Genomic DNA, 16893 nt, shown 5'->3' with positions numbered 1-16893 from the left:
TAATCAGAGTTTGGTAGAGAGAAATATGGACCGACAAAGTTTGTAGCGCGAGCACAAATAGATTATTCGTCGCGCAAGGCTGTCCTTGAGGTCTTTTGTCGACTTATAGTGAAATGATTCGTTGCCTAGTAGAGTCTTAACCGAAGTCAGTTGGCATGTAAATATGATGTTTGAATAATGCTTCTTTGATAGGATTTTGAAACTTTCCGAGTGACGTAACTTTTGAGTTGGGCTTTTGTTTAGCAGTGATTGGTTCTTATCGCTTACATGAATTTTTAAACTCGTGTCTTGAAAGTGATGGGCATCCAATATATTATGAGTTATGGAAAAGCATATTACATAAAATAAGGTTGAATATTTATTATTTTTTGATTATTTGTGAATGATTTGAGAATTGTTTTATGAAAAACGTTGTGAAAAGTTATGAAATGAATTCTGAAATGGTTTGTAAATGATGGATTAGTGTTTGATGCTCATTGTTGTTGTGCTCTGAACCCATTGAGAGTTTGTGGGTATGTATACTATTCTCAAGATATCCTTATGGGCCAAAGCACTGGATAATATAGGTAGAGACATTGTCACTTGGTCGCCTTTTTCACAGGCGTTAAGCTTGACCGTAGTTAAATATGAGCACTAGATTGATCAATAGAATGGACAATTGATTTGTGATTTGATATAGATTGATTAATGGAAATGGCCATTGATATTTGATTTGATATTGTTGATTGAATGAGTACTTATGATACGTATAAAGCTCTATTGAAATGAGATAACTTATATTTGATTTGGCACATATATTATATCTTGAGTTTGGATTATTTTGTTTATGATATTGCTTTATAAACATGTATAGTGGATGCTCGATTTGCTTAGAGGAGATATGTACTACTTTCTGAGCTATGGTTGTTCTCTCAATTCATTTCAAATCTTTTTTAGATTCTTCAGGTAGCACCAAGTATGATGAGAGCGATATCGACAGGGAATTTTTAGTAGTTGAACTTTTGGATATATGTCTAAAATAGTATTTGTTAATGTTTTAGAAAATCTAATTCTGTAACCAACTCATTGTTTTATCATATATATAATTGGATATATATATATCATTTCCACTATACTTTTAGGAGCTGGGGTATGACAACACATAAACTGGATCATTGTGCTCTTGAAGTCTCTTTTGAGACCCATATTGCTAAAACATTTACATATTTGACACAATCAACAAAATTCATATCCAAACTGAGGTAAGATTGCAAGAGAGAGTGAAGAAAGAGTTATAGAAGTGGGTTACATCTAAGTAAGCTGTGAACTCATTTAATTCTCATATTATTGTAGACTTTACCATTCTAAACTCATTTATGACCCATTTAATGAATATAACTAATCCATATAACAACTCAACCTATTAAATATAGGTTAAGAAATGGATACCCATTTTGACAGGTCTACACCTTATGACGAGAGATTCATCATCTTTAGTTAGATCCATGCTCATTAGCTCTCGCTCGACAGTGAGTGGCCCTCCTTCCTTACTTTTCATTCCTTTCATGTACCAATCACCTAAAGCACAAGCTACATAAAGGTACCCATCATAGACATATTCCCCCTGATGCCTCAATTTTCTTCGTCTCTTTGGTACCTATTGTTTTATGGTCCCTTGACATCGTAATCGCTCTCCTACGGCGGCATAGTACTACTTGATAGTCTCCGACATTATAAACCAATGACATCTGCTATCAATTACAAAAGAAATGGAGAAGACTATGGCCATTTATGCTTTAGCATACTAAAGCACTAAGAAAGTTGCTTTGCTCATGGACAGCGACATAGTACTCTGCTTAACAGTCTCCAGCATTTGCAACTAGTAACGATTTGCTATATGCTATCACATACAAAAGAAAAGTCAAATGTTATGATCATTTATGCCTTTAGCATAATTGCCACTAAAGCACCAAAAAATTGCTTTGCTCATAAACAAAGCTTTAAATAAATCCTTAGATCACTTAAATATGTATCTAGAGGTTTTGCAAACCATATGAGAAAGAGCAATAACAAGAGTAACTATGCCTTTTCCAACAAATACTGTCATGCCCCGAACCCTACGAGCGCGCGATCATCCCTTTGTGGTCGTAATGTACGCGACAGCCCAGGACTTGTCACCAACCCAATCGAAACACTAACGAGTAATGCATGCGAAAGCAACCTCGAACTCTCCGTACAACATATAAACAATGGGATAGTAGAAAGACAAAGAACACACATAAACAAGACAATTTTATAAACATAACGTCGATTACAACACATACATTTGCAAGCCTTCTACGAGGCCACTATCTACGAACCCGCACAACAACAAGGATCGGGTGATTGGTAAGCTTAACTCCCCTACAAAAAGGTGCACTCAAAAGACGGGGTAACTCGACCTATCCTCAATCCCCGTAGTATCCTGGCAGCGTCTCCGGATCAATCACGGTCGCTGATCTGAAATGGTTTGGTTATACAACCATGAGAACACTTCTCAATAAGCAACTACCTAAGCCTCGCTTAGGCCAAAGCGTACTTCCGAACAATTCTAAACACGCAATACCGACATCCAACATGTCATGACAATCACAGGCGCCCTTACCTCGCCTCGGCACATACGTGAGCCCTGCACGTTAGAATATCGCCATAACATGGCCAATTGCCCATCAAGCATGCGTAAAGCAATTCATGGCATGATCAAGCATAACATGGTTAATAATCCAGACGTGCTCATCAATTAACTCAGGCAAAGCATTCCCCAATGCAAATCGCACTCATTAAGTCCAGATTATTAACGACCCCTCGGGCCACCGAACTCCCTCCGGTCTTCTAGCGTAACCAGGCATCGTCCCGCTACTTCGGCGACGGCAACGTCCGGAACCCCCGCCCAGACGGCATTCCACAAAGGAGCATCGATCCGGCCTCTACCGCGATCGGCAACGTCTAGAACCCCCGCCTAGACGGCATCCGAACTCCCGCCGGGCATCGTCTAGAACTCCCACCTAGACGGAACGTGTCGTGACCATGCACACACCTCAACAATCATTACCAATTCTTATCTTTGTAAATTAGCCCAATGTCAACTAAATCCACCAAAATGTCATGGTAACACCGATCAGTTCCCGAGAGAGAGAAAAACCGAGTATGCACAGAATCGGGGCCAAATTGGGTAGTAACATAGTCACCGAATTTCCTTTAAAATAAATAGTAAATCAACTCCAAAAATTCTGAAATTTGGATATATCGTAGAAAACATCTTGATAAACATTTTCCGTGAAGAACTCGAAACCCAGTTCCTACTGTAAACACCTCTTTTTGTCATTTGAAGTCAGACAAAATTCAACCCGTCCGGTCAGGCCGCCTGACCATCAAAATGCATCTCATCCAGTACCCAAATCATTTTGGAAAGTCTTCAAATTTTTATATGTCATAGAAACAAATGTTCTTAACAATTTTTGTGAAGGAAGTCTGTTGAAAAGAGGTCTGGAAAAATTTGTAGAAAATCGGAGAGACCAGATGGTCGGATGAACAGTAAATCCGGCAGACTGAATTCGGTCCAAAAATGGAATTATGAATGGAACTAAATGATCTCCAAAAATTCCAGTTTTAATATATGTCAAACGTCAAGATGTTATGAACAACTTTCATGAAGAACACTTCCTCAAATTCGGCCCACACAAGTCACAGTAAAAATAGCAAAATCCAGCGACGCAGCAGCAACCTTACCGGAAATTAACCAACAGACACCACCAAGCAAACCAAGCACAACCAGCCACTAAACCAACTATCCACAGCCCTTAAACCATCCCTAACATGTCCATTAGTCACCCCTTAGCCTAGTCAAGGGTTAGGAAGCCACTTACCCAAGGCCTAAGCAAGATTTTCAAGCTAGGGAGCCTAACAAAGCCAAGCCAAGCAAGCAGCAGTTGCTCCGGCGGTCAGACGGGTGGCTCGGCGATTTCCGGCAACCTGGACGGCGGCGAGCGGTCGCCGGACGGCTGAGGTGGTTGGCTGGTGGAGATGGACGAAGGTGCTGGTGATGCTGAGTGGTGGTGGTGACGGGATGGGCGAATCGAAGGGAAGGGAGAGAGTGAGCTCGGTGGTGGTGTGTGGCTGAGATGAGTGGCGCTCACGGCGGCTGAGGGTGGCTGAGCAAGGGAGCTGGTCGGTCTGGTGAGCAGCAGCAAGAAAAAGCAAGAAGCAACGAAGCAAAATGAAGAAGAAAACAGCAGCAAAGAAGTGAAGAAGCGAGAGGTAAAAGGGCGTAACCGAAGCAAGATGTGAAGTTCATCATGGGCAGCAGAAAAGAAAGGCGTGGGCAGCGGCAGGGTCAGCGAGAGGAACTCAAGCAAGGAGGAGAGGTCAACAAGTCGGCGAAGAAGGGGTGTCGGCGGTCGGCAAGTAGAAGTAATCAGCAGCAGCATGATGGGGGGAACAGCAGCGTGAAGCAGAACCTGCAGCAGAGTGGTGGCAGAAACAACGTGGGGGAGTCAGCGGGCGTGAAGGAAGAGAGGAAGTCAGCGGCGTGGGGCAGCGGCGACATGGGGGAGGAGAGAGAGAGGGGAGAGAGAAAGTCAAATGCACTTAAGTGCGATCCGACGATCATCGTTCAAATCCGAAAATGATCCAACGGCCTACGAAAAATCCTAATTATAAATTAGGAAAATGGCTAAAAGATAATAACTAAAACACACTACGAAGGAGGTCTACTAGTCCAAATCAGCACCCGGTCAAAATTTCACTTTTCGCATATCCCGGGCAATATCGAGGCTGGCCACAATAATATCGACACCGTCCAATTAAATTCGTCCTGGAACTCCGAGAAATTTGACACCAACGTTTGGGCTCTAAATAACGACCAAATTCGATCGAGTGCGATTCTAGCGAAATCTCAATTTTAAAAACAATAACCGAGAGTGATCAGTTCCCGGGCGAGATTTTACTATAAGCACACTGACGAATTACACGTTTTATAAATCCCAAAAATGGGCCGAAATTCGGAATGTCACAAATACCAATCTCTAACTCACTTGAATTCCAGTATGAGCATCTTCACTCTTGCAACCTATCGCTCAGTTGCGCTAATTTCCACCTTCACTATTGTAAGTAAACTCTTTCGGCTAAAACTGTGTGTTCTTCATCCAGATGATACCGCATATGTCACACCCCGAATCCAAAAAAAAAATAGGAGAAATGACACAGTTTTCCTTTTACCTGAAGGATGCAGTCTCAAACATAACTAACATTAACCGGTTATCATAATATATATCTCCATCTATATATACGTTAGAACAGTAATCTGATTACATGGTCAGAGTTCTAAATTCCATCAACAACGTATACATCTCTAGACTCAATTAAACCCCACATATATCATTAGCATACACAACTCATACCCAATAGTATCCAAAATCCAAATACTGAAATCCCCGTCTTATTTGCAACTAGAATGAATGGGGTGAGTAATCACAACTCAGTGAGTAGTGCATATCTTTTTTAGGCAAATTGAGCTCCCACTATGTATATTTACAAAACCATACCAAAACTCATTTAATTCAAATCCACAATATATCATATATATATATATATATATATATATATATATATATATATATATATGTAAGATCAAAAACGAGTTTCATAGTTTCAACAAAGCTTTATACATATAAAAAAAATACTCATTTCATCAATAATAGCAAAACAAATATCAATGATCCAGTCCATTGATCAATCTCATCAATTCACATATCAATTGTCTATTCATTTATCAATCTCAGACCACACATCAAGTCTGTTATATTGATCCATCTCATGCTAAATATTCAACCATGGTCACAACACAATACCTAGAAATAAGGCGACCGAGACTTCCCCTTGGCAAAGTCTCTACCTATTATTAGCTAGTGGTTCGGCTGAAAAGGAGATCCTCAAACCAGTATGCATACCCAAAAACCCCAAACCGGGTCACACCGATAATGAGCATCAAACCGTCATCTCTGATAATCCAAAACAAACTCAGAGCCATCTCATAATTAGAATACATTTTTAATCAACCAAAACATATAACCTTTCATAGATCAATTTTTTCCACGAAATCAACCCATAATCAGTATCAGAAATTGTTTTCACTTTACCAAACATATACCTTTTCACAACATAATACATTTTATAAATTAGATTCACAAATCAATACATATAACATTTTTGCAATCCCTTTCATAAAGTATTTTTCGAACCATTTCACAATAATCAACTTGTAAATCATTTCCTAAAATGTTTTCCATGCCATTTCAAATAATCAAAAGGGTAGTAAATGCCATATCCAGATTTTATGCATCAAATATGCTATAAATATCATTTTTGCCTTTCAACCAAATCATACTTTGCACATTATATGTCTAATCCTTTTCATTTTCAAAGTATGCCCAAAACCTAACAATATAGCTATATGAGGTGACAATCTCGTTATCCTATCAATTAAACGAGAATCGACGTCAAAACCAAAATCAAGTAAAACACTACCTCAACTATGAATTGGCTAAACTAAACTTAATCGCTAACAAAATAACTTTCACACGTCAACAAATTGCTTGCCCAAAGAGATTATTTGAAACTATCCGCAATGCGAAGCTCGCGCGAAAATCTAAAATTTCGCTCTAACTAAAAGTTACTTCAAATACTCCCATCATACCCCATTGCTCCACAACGCCCTAATCCATGATTTCCACGTAACTCCACAGCTTAACAACTCCAAAATAGGACTGTGCAGTTTAAATTTCACATAATTTCAAATTTGTGCCTTAATTCTGAAAACTACTCCGATTAGACGAACAGATGGCATAAAATTCTTATCTGGCATTGCGAATCGAAGTAAATCCTGCTTGGTGAGGCCCTTGTGACGTGTACCCCTTTCCTTTTCCTTTCCCTTTCTTCTTCTTTTTCTTTCTTTCTTTCTCTCCCTCTCTCCTTTCTTCTTCGTTCCCTTTCCTGAACGTGCCATCTCTTGCTCTATAAAGAGAGCCCATTTTTTTTCTTCTTTTCTATTTATTTTTAAGAAAAACCCATCTCTTTTGAAATTGACAAATGAAAACAACATTGAAAATGACAAATGAAAACATGTTTGTATTCAAAATGAAAACACAAAGCAAATTCAGCCACACAATTTTCAGGACATTGAAGAGGCTTGTTCATGTTATTGTATCGCGGTGTTGTCGTCATCAATAAGCAAAAGGAGTAATGGAAATAACGCTTGCGCCAAATTTTCCCAGAAGAAAAATTGTAATATTTAAAAAAAAAAAGAGAAAAGAAAAAGGTCAAAATGTCAAAAATGTTGAAAAGTCAACATTTGCTACAGTGGACTTCAATTTATAAAAGAGGACCGAGAGCTTTTAGGGAGGAAGGAAAAGAAGAGAGAAAGATAGGAAAGACAAGAAAGAAGAAAAAAGAAAGGGGGGAGAAAGGGAAATTTAGCGTGCTCATGATCCAGACGACTCGCCAAGCCGATTCGACTTCGATTAGCAACGTCCGGTATGTATTCGCACCCCTCGTTCGTTCCATCGAAGTAGTTTCGGATTTAGGGCTTGAAATTCGGAATTATTAGAGATTTGTGTGGCGAAATCCGATTTTTGAGTCGTTGAGCTGCGTATATATATATATATATATATATATATATATATATATATATATATATATAGAATTGATAGTTTGTGGTGTTGTGGAGCCGTGGGATTTTACGGATCGTGATTTGGACCTACGGTTTACCCAATATGAATTTTTGAAGTTGGTCGCACAAGGTGAATAGTGCGCGACGAGTGGGCTTTAGGCCGATTTTCGTCAGTTTTCGGCTCGATTTTGGGACGGCCAAGTTAGGGCTTTTGTAATCTCGGAACGGGCTTTCTTTTGACTATAAGTTTGCTAGGATCGGAGTTCGATGAAGAAAGTTATGACGCGATCAAGTTTTGCGCTCAAGTTCCGCGTGGCGGACGATTTGGATAATGGCTTTGGATGAGCAATTTGTGGGCGTCTTTGAGTTGTTTTGTTATCGTTTAAGTGTCGTTTAGCCGTTTAGTAATTATCTCAGTATTTTACTTGGTTTTGATGTCGGTTCTCGTTCAATTAATAGGATTACGAGATCATCGACGCGTGAGTTGTTTTGTTATCGTTTAAGTGTCGTTTAGCCGTTTAGTAATTATCTCAGTATTTTACTTGGTTTTGATGTCGATTCTCGTTCAATTAATAGGATTACGAGATCATCGACGCGTTTAGCCACGTTATTTGGTTTTGGGGCATTCCAGGTGAGTGGTGCTATCTCTTCTATGAATTTATAAACTCATGTTTTGAAAGTGATAAGAATTTGAGTATCGCACGAGTTACTAAAGCATATTTATTGCATAAAATTCTGGATCGGGCAATTACTACCCTTTTGATATTTGAGAACGATATGAGAAATTCGAGAATGGTTTTAAGATATATTGCGAACGGATATATACATATTATGTTGCGAACTAGTTTATGGAATGAGTCCTTAATGATTTGAGAAACGTTTTATAAACAACATTACGTCAATATCGATTTATGAAGAATTTTGAAATGATGTGAGAAATGTCTTGTAAAATGCGTTCAGTTTGACGAACGAAGTTGAGAAAGATTATGTGTTTTGTTTTGTGAAATCAGTTGGTGATGTTGATTGTTGATTATGAGACTTATTATGGATTTGGTATTGTGGATTATTGGAGGATGTGTGTTGGTGCTCAATATCGACGTGAGCCCATTGAGAGGCTTGTGGGTATGCGCATACTAGTCTAGGATATCCTTGTGGGCCGAGCCACCGGCTTATAGTATGTGGAGACCTTGCTAGGGGAGAATCTTGGTCGCCTTATCACGGGGCGAGATGCGTGATCATAGTTTGATATTGAACAATAGATTGATCGATGGAATGGACTATCGACATGTGATGTAATATGAGATTCATCAATGGAATAGACCATTGACGTGTGCTTTTGACGAGATTGGCCAATGGAATGGACCATTGACGTATTTTTTTCGATAAGATTGACCAATGGAATGGACCATTGGTTTTTGCTTTGATATTATTGATTTAAATGAGTATTTTCTAGTTTGTATCAAATTTTGTGAAAGGAAGATAACTCATATTTGATATGATATGTATATGATATTGTGGGTTTGAAAATATGAGTTTTTGGTATTGCTTTATGTATGCATAATGGTTGTTCGATCTGCTTAGAAAGATACACACTACTTACTGAGCTGTGATTGCTCACCCCCTCTTTTCCTCAATCTTTTCACGTTTTTTGGTTAGTAGCCAATAGAGCGAGAGCGATGTCGCGGGGACATTTTGGGTGGTTTGAGGCCACGCCCTTCGGGTGGAAAGACAGCCGTGTCATCCCCTATTCTGGTAGGTTTCGGGGTGTGACAAAAATACACATATCAAATCCACCAGGAACAACAACAACCATATAAAGGTAACTCACCAAAACTCACAATTCGGGACATACAGCTAGCATGGTTTGATTTTATCAAGCAAAGGGAAAGAAAAAGAAAAACTAGCGCCGTCGATCAAGAAACGAAACATAGGATTAGAGGTTAGGCCTAAGAATAAAGCCCAACACGGAACAACTGTATATGAACCAAACGTCATTATCGCAGCATGGAATTCAGATCTGTGATATTCTTCTCTAGCCTATTTTTAGAAAAGTTCATCATCCAACAAAATTCTAAGGTCCCTATAATTATAGCAGCCAAGGTGCAACGACCCGGTCCGACAAGGATGGGGGAGTGGTCGCATAGAGAGTTTCTGGACAAAGAGAGGCTCTTAGCAGGCTTCTAAAATGCCGAAGGGGCAAGAATTAACTGAACTTTGCATCAAATGCGGAAAGAGATATATACGTGAAAACTGAAATTAACTCACAGAGGCGCCTTCTGACATAAGGTGTGACATTCCGAAATTTTCACCAATTGGAATTTATTGAATAATTGAGTTTTATGAAATGTGCTCGCAGTAAATTCTCGCCCGGAACTGATCATTCCTGGGAATGCTAACCATTAGGGAAAGGCTAATAGGGGAATTAAATTCGCGCGGCTAAAGAAAATTCAACCGTGAATGGATTTCGACCATTAAATCGCGTAAGTGATATTTTGAGCCACTGTTGGCCGATCCAAGGATAGTTAGGGGTCAGTTCGCCACTGTCCTAGTAGTGGATCGCGGGTGATTCCGTTGGACCACGAAACGACTTGACGAATGATTCCGAAATTATACCGAACGATCGTACCCCTCAGATCAAGTAATTGATCTTCGCGATTTTTATGACAACCGAGATCGTCACGCATCGAACGGACTTGCACGTGACTCGATTCAGTATCAGTCATGAGTCGATTCTGCGAGTTTCCCCGAAGCAAGCCGCCCGTTAGCTTGAGAAACGCTCGAGTTGCGTTTAATAGAATTTAATTATGGAATTTTTGTCCAAATTGGACACTGGAAAATTAGGAAGTCACGCCAGAACGTTAGGACGACGTTGTACGTGACACGTGTGAAATTTTGGTGTGCTCAAATTCTTCGGAAAAATTCAATTTGGACAAGAAACGAAGAAGTTGACTGTTTTGCCCGTAAGGATTAACAAAGGGCATGCTTATGGAAGAACGGGTATTTTAGTCATTTTTGCTTTAGATATTTTTTTTGGGTCAAAGTTTCTAGATAAGACCCTCTCCTCTCTCTCTCTCCCTCTCCTTCGTGGACTCCCCCCCCCCCCCCCCCTTTTTTCTTTTTTGGCCGTGAGTTTCCCCTCCTCCACCGTGAGTTCTTCCTTGGCCATTTTCTCCACCGCCGGCGCCGCCGCTCGCCGCCACCACACCGGACCACCCTCAAGCCACCGTCCACGCCGCCGTACGCCACCATCACCCCCTCCCGCCGTTCCTCTCTCTCTCTATTTCCCTCCCTCTCTCTCTTGGCCGTGAGGCCCTCGGCCACGCGCAAGCCACGCCATCGCCGTCCAAGCCGATCGCCGCCACCCGGAAATTGTACGTCGTCGCCGTTGTCCCCGATTAAGGGCCGCCGCTTTCCGTTCTAGCCGAGGAAGTCTAGAACGCGGGTAAGTCTCGCCTAAACCTAATTTAGGACTTCGGGTATCGACGGGTAAATTCGAACAAAATCAGTATGGAATTAGGTGCGGAATCACATGGATAGGGGGTGAAAATTTTATGGCAGGCCTTAGGAATTAATTCGGGTAATATTTATTGGAAATTCAGAAAATTAGAGGCTGCGAATTACTGTTCATATGCCTCGAATCACTGTTCACCGGCTGTGGATTACTGTTCACCGAGCTGTGATGGTCCGATTGGGACGCAAGTTGAATTTTTGGAACCTAGATATTATGGCGAGAAAGTCCCGTGAAGAATCGGAATTAATCCGACGCCGTTTGGTTGGAGAAAAATGGGAATTATCGTATTGGATGCATATTTAAATTATTAGTAAATTGTGGTAATTAAGTTGAGTATGCTGTGACGTGCTGTTGGGTACGAGAATGATACCGTTGAGTCCGGCCCGGAGTTTCATGTAAGTGTCGGGAAGAGTCGGTGGTGTGATTTTGTGGTTTGAGTGCAGAAATTACTGTTCACGAGCTGTGGGAGTACTGTGCATTGTGCTGTGGTGAGTCGTTTGATGCGTGTTCGGTACCGTTAGGTCCGTCTTGGAATTTTATGAAAATCCCGTGAAGGGCTGAAAATGATTTGAAAACATTTGAACAAAGAAAAATGTTGTTTTATGTGAAAATGTGCTTTTGTGTGAAAATGGTGATGTGGTGAAGTGTGGGGTGCAAGTGTGCACGGAATTTGAGGCAATAGCATGAGAAAGTGAACGTGGGATCGGACCGAGGCGTGTGATGCTCGGGGCGCGATCGAGGGGCTTGAGGCGTGAACGAGTACGCGGGCCGGATGTGGTGAGTGGTCGCAGTGGACTTGAGGCGTGTACGTTTACGCGGGTCACTGGCGAAGAATGAAAAAGAGGAAATGAGAATGGACGGAATAATGGGATAAGAGTGGTATATGCGTGTGTTTACATCTGACAGGATTGAGTTTGAATGATGTTGTGCGCATGTTTGAGCCTGGCAATATTATTTGTTGTGCCTGCAATGTGATGTTTCAGCGTGTGGCGATATTGAGTGCTTGAATTTAATTGGCGCTCATGGTGCATTGCATTGCATAACATGGACACGCATTGTGTATGCCGAGAGTGAGGTATGTGATGAAATTGTGTGAGAATGCGTATCTGCCATGAGCATGTGATCACCTAAAATGCCCTGAAGCGTTATACGCTGGGTTCAGATAATAATAAGTTGTGTGATCACCGAAGGACCTTCAGGTCGTGACCTTCGGGTTGATACCGTCCTCATGCACTTTGAAGCAGAACGATGCCCGGTACGTCCGGAAGACGACCATCCTCATGCACTTTGAAGCAGGCTCTGGTTCGTAAGGAGATCAGTGTTGCGCCTCATGCACTTTGAAGCAGGCTAGACGCACCGGGCCGTTAATAATGTGGACTCGAGTCGTAATTAATAATAAATTGGGAAATTGCCAGTGTGCCAGTGTGGGCCAGTGGGCCGGAGAATGCGTATGACATGTAGACGACATTTGCATGCATGGAACATGCATAGACTGGCATGCGAATGTATGAGAATCGGTGCATGAACGTGTGATTGACATACGTGTGATTATGCGTGCCACGCATGTGCCGTGACTATTGTATGTTGATCTGCCTAACCTGCAGGGTCAGATAATTGTCTGACTATTGTGGTATTGTGATTTGAATAATTGTTTCCAGTCAGGAGATTGCATGCTAGCCTAGCCTAGGTTGGGTTTAGGGGTGAACTTACTGAGAAGTGTTCTCACGGTTGTTTCAACCAACAATTTCAGAACCCCGACAGGACCCATGAATCTTCCGCCACCGCCACCAGAACGTTTTGGAGTCCTCAGTGGATGGGACGGTATAAAGGGACTCAGACTCAGAATGGGTTTTTGGCGAGCACCATTTTTGGAGTAGTAGTAAACCCAAGTTTTCATCCTTGGAGTATCGGTTTTTGAGAAAGGCGATATGCATGTACATGTATGGGACAGTTTATAAATGTAAATATTATGGTATAAGAAGGAAATGAAAAAGATATGTATATTCTCCCTGATTTTTCTCCCCAGTTTTAATTGTCCGGGTTTAATTGTTGATATCCGCTGTGGTAGTAAATCTCTGATGGCGAATTTGAGGTCAGCGATATTCCTAGGATGTCGCTTGAATCGACCAGAGGCGGTGTCGCGTGCCGTAGGGGTTCGGGGCGTGACATAAGGGCAGTGCTTAAATTTACAGTGCTCAAGTGGAATCACTCTTAAGATGGGTGACCTCCCAGGAAGGACAAAACCGGGCTCAGTGTGGTACTTGCCAAAGCAAACAATACCTCAGTGAGTTAATCCAGAGATGTCATACAAGACTATGGTCCTAGAAGCAGCATCCAAGGAGCCAGCTTCTGCAAAGTCAGCATCGGTCTGCAAAAATGCTAAAGCAACAACCTTCTTAATCTCCCGAGGAAAGCCCTTATCCTTAGTAATGTTCTGCCAGCAAGTTGTAGCAAGCAAAATCAGCAGCATGCTTTCCCCCATGCACATCAAAAACCTGATCGATCGATACAATAATTCTCCTCTCATCAACAAATTAAAAAAGATTGAGGAAAACGTTTGAATCATAGCCCTGCGGAATATAAAGAAAATCGTAATTTTAAAATATTAAGCTTTGATCATCATTCATTTCATATAAAACAATAGCTGATACAGAGTTGGTTCTGTATTTTAAAATCCCAAACCGAACAAACCAACCAAAGTGCTACCATAAAGCACGTGTAGAAAACTTTTCCTAGTCATAGAAAAAATCAGAAGCGGGTATTATTGCAAGAGATGTCCTTTCTAAAGATCAAGAGAATCAATTTTTAAGAAACTTTAATAGCACTCGGTAGCACAACTGCTTCAATAATGTCCTAAAGCAGCAGCCAGCACAGGTACCACAAGATATTAAATGGTTAAGGACCAAACCATGGTTACATTCCTCATGTGCATCGACCTCTATCAACAAATTTCTTATGGACAAATGGTACACAAGAAAGACCGAATAACAGTCATTGTATTACATTTGAGCTATCAATGAAACCACAAAATCTTTTCTCTATGGTTGATCATAATAAAGTCGATATCATACCAACCATAGAATCCTGCTCGATAAGTGGATTGCATTAGCTGTCCGCTCTTAAGTTAATTAGTAAGGGTTGGAGAAGGACAACCACTTATTCTTAGAATCAACATTCTTAAGACCAAAGAGTTGGGCTGAAAAGGAGGGAACCTCTCTACTAGTTCTCCTGTAGTTGGATCGTTTCGAACAACAAGAAAATTTTAGTTAGAATGAAATTCTAACTCGGCAGTCTTTATAATTTTGAGAAGAGTTACTCTTTGAAACGTTGAGATGCCCGTGTGAGTTGTGTTAAAAAAACTGCTACATGGAACAATAGGTGTGGTGTGGAGTACTTGATATATTTTAGTTGGCCCATAATTCACAGGTTTAAGCTTTTAAATTAAAGTAGGTCCAACTGGATATATTAACGGGCTTGGACTTGGATTCTCTCTTAGCGATTTTCCTAGGTTAAGGTATCGGGCTTCAACTTCACCCCCCAAGCAAATGGTATTAGAGACGATAAGTTAATTGGCAGTTCACACGCGAGGGGGAGAACATAACGATGAAAGTTGTAAAGTTGTATTAAGGCGGGAGTTATTGTCAGTGGTTGGCCTCTGTGGTAGAATCAGCCGGGGGCCAGAGAGGCGGTGGTTATTGTCCAAGTTGGAAAAGAATAGATAGACTGACATCAACATGAAAACAGACGAGCAAGCAATCGGCAGATTAAGAAAATCAGAGGCAGACCAAAAGATACTGATAGCACTGAGTGGTGAGCACAGCTTCAGCTAATGCTCTCAACATGAAAGCCTGTTAAATAGAAAGTAGAGAAGGTCGATACCCAATGGTATGCGTTGGCCCATCTGCCGTGTTATTGAGTCCACAATCACGAACAAAGTCGCCGACACAAACATATACGTTCGCCATGCTTGTAGGAAAGCCAACATCGGCAAATTTCCCTGAGCGAATCACCGGAAGAAACTCAGACTCACAACTCCATACACCCGAGATTAGATTATCAGAGATATCCGACATCTCTGTCTTTACCTAATGAAGTAAGAACAAAATATTCAAACAGGGTCGAGCATTTGATGACAAACTCAGTTCTAGCTCTTCCCATGGACTAACCAATTTGCATTAATCAGTTCCAGAAGGAAGATCATAATCCCCAAAAACACGATAATCCTTACAGGGGAGCTAATCATTTAAAAGCATTTATACTGAAAGACCGAGCTCTGGACACATAAAGTTGGAATCGTGGTGGGATGGTAGTAAGGGTTCACTCAAAATGAACGGTAGTCATGACTCAAACCTAATACACCGTTGCGGGGATAGAACTCCAGCGGTCCCTGAAAGAGGGTCTCAGGTCTTCTCATCTCACCCTTTGTACTCATAATATAATGAATCCGCTGTGTATACAGCAAACCTATGAGCGGCAGGTGAGTTTTCCTGTACAGAAAGAAGGGTTGCATGTGCCTGGTACCTCGTTTGATCTCTAAGATGAAACTTCAATACAAAAATACCGGTTTTGGTTGTTCACAACGTGGGTATTAATTAGCGCTGACCGACTTCTTGACAGGTTGGGATACGTCTTCCTAGTTACTAGAGTCGCAAGTAAGACACGTTAGGTAGTAATGAGTTTCCCGTGCTCCTCGAGCTGGCTTTGCGTTGAAGAATCTTTTGTTTTTCTCTATTCAATTCCTCGCCTCCTCTGTAGCAGAAAATAAGTATTATTTTAAGGTGGAAGTACATTTGGTCGCCAATAATGCAATATAAATGGCTCTGCGTTCAAGTCAGTTCAATCTCTTTTCTCATATTTTTCCCTTTCGAGGAAATTTCCTGACACCTTGAACACATGCACACAAACTTGTTTTTGGCTACAAAAACGGGTGTATCACGTGGATTCTAAAAATCCACAAAAATTTGAAGTATATGATGCTAACATTAAGAAGTCATCTCAATGTTTCAAGATTACTGATAAGTACATACGATAATGCAGAAATTAATGGTCACGGAAAGATACAAGAAGGGCGATGTGAAAGGAGTAGTTAATAGACTCAGATATACCTGCGAGCACTCTTGATTACTAGTATGACCAAAGATGATCATCATATGTTATTTTTCCGATCATACACGCTGCATTACTTTTCAAACTAGGGAATTTCTTTCTGCAAGATGAATATTGTTATCCTATCGCATAGCATCATCGAATAACTGACCAAGAGCTGGTTGTGGCGATTGCGCCACCTTCTCCCGTCGTCTCCAAATGTGCACTTTAAATTCCCTCGTAAAATTTGTCATGCAAGTAATTTTTAAAGCTTTTATGCGTAAAAAGTTTTTCTCGTTCTAGCCTAATTCCGGTGTCCACCACCGGCAGGATTGGCAATGAAATGTTACCATACATGTAATCATCCACCTTCTCCTTCCCACTTCCATTCACTTTCGAAAGTGCAATTATCTCTTAGATATAGTCGTGCCAGAAAATGCTCCAACCTGTTTCCTTCCTCCTGTGACATATGCAATTACCTCAAACCCACATGTGCATCAAAACTTATATCGAAAGAAAAATAATAATTATTGACCCCCTTTTGGCATCTTTTTCTTCTTCTCAGGCTATATATACACACACCAAATGCAACTCCCTCTTGTTCAACTATCCT

At 40.9% G+C, this 16893-nt stretch overlaps 1 protein-coding gene and 1 pseudogene across 1 annotated transcript in view; one reads left to right on the top strand and one right to left on the bottom strand.

Annotated features, from left to right (window-relative positions):
• Nucleotides 1–16893, top strand: part of LOC115674297 (pleiotropic drug resistance protein 1-like) — a 63042-nt gene that overhangs the window by 9524 nt on the left and 36625 nt on the right. The gene's annotated exons all lie outside the window — the stretch shown is intronic.
• On the bottom strand, nucleotides 1403–15268 carry LOC115674462 (probable protein phosphatase 2C 57; annotated as a pseudogene).

The sequence above is a fragment of the Syzygium oleosum genome, unplaced genomic scaffold, assembly GCF_021117445.2.
Source record: "Syzygium oleosum isolate NSW1041296 unplaced genomic scaffold, Sole_v2.1 Sole_v2.04, whole genome shotgun sequence".
NCBI classification, from domain to species: domain Eukaryota; kingdom Viridiplantae; phylum Streptophyta; class Magnoliopsida; order Myrtales; family Myrtaceae; genus Syzygium; species Syzygium oleosum.
The sequence above is the reverse complement of the archived record's forward strand: the minus strand, read 5'-3'. Positions and strand labels throughout refer to the sequence as shown.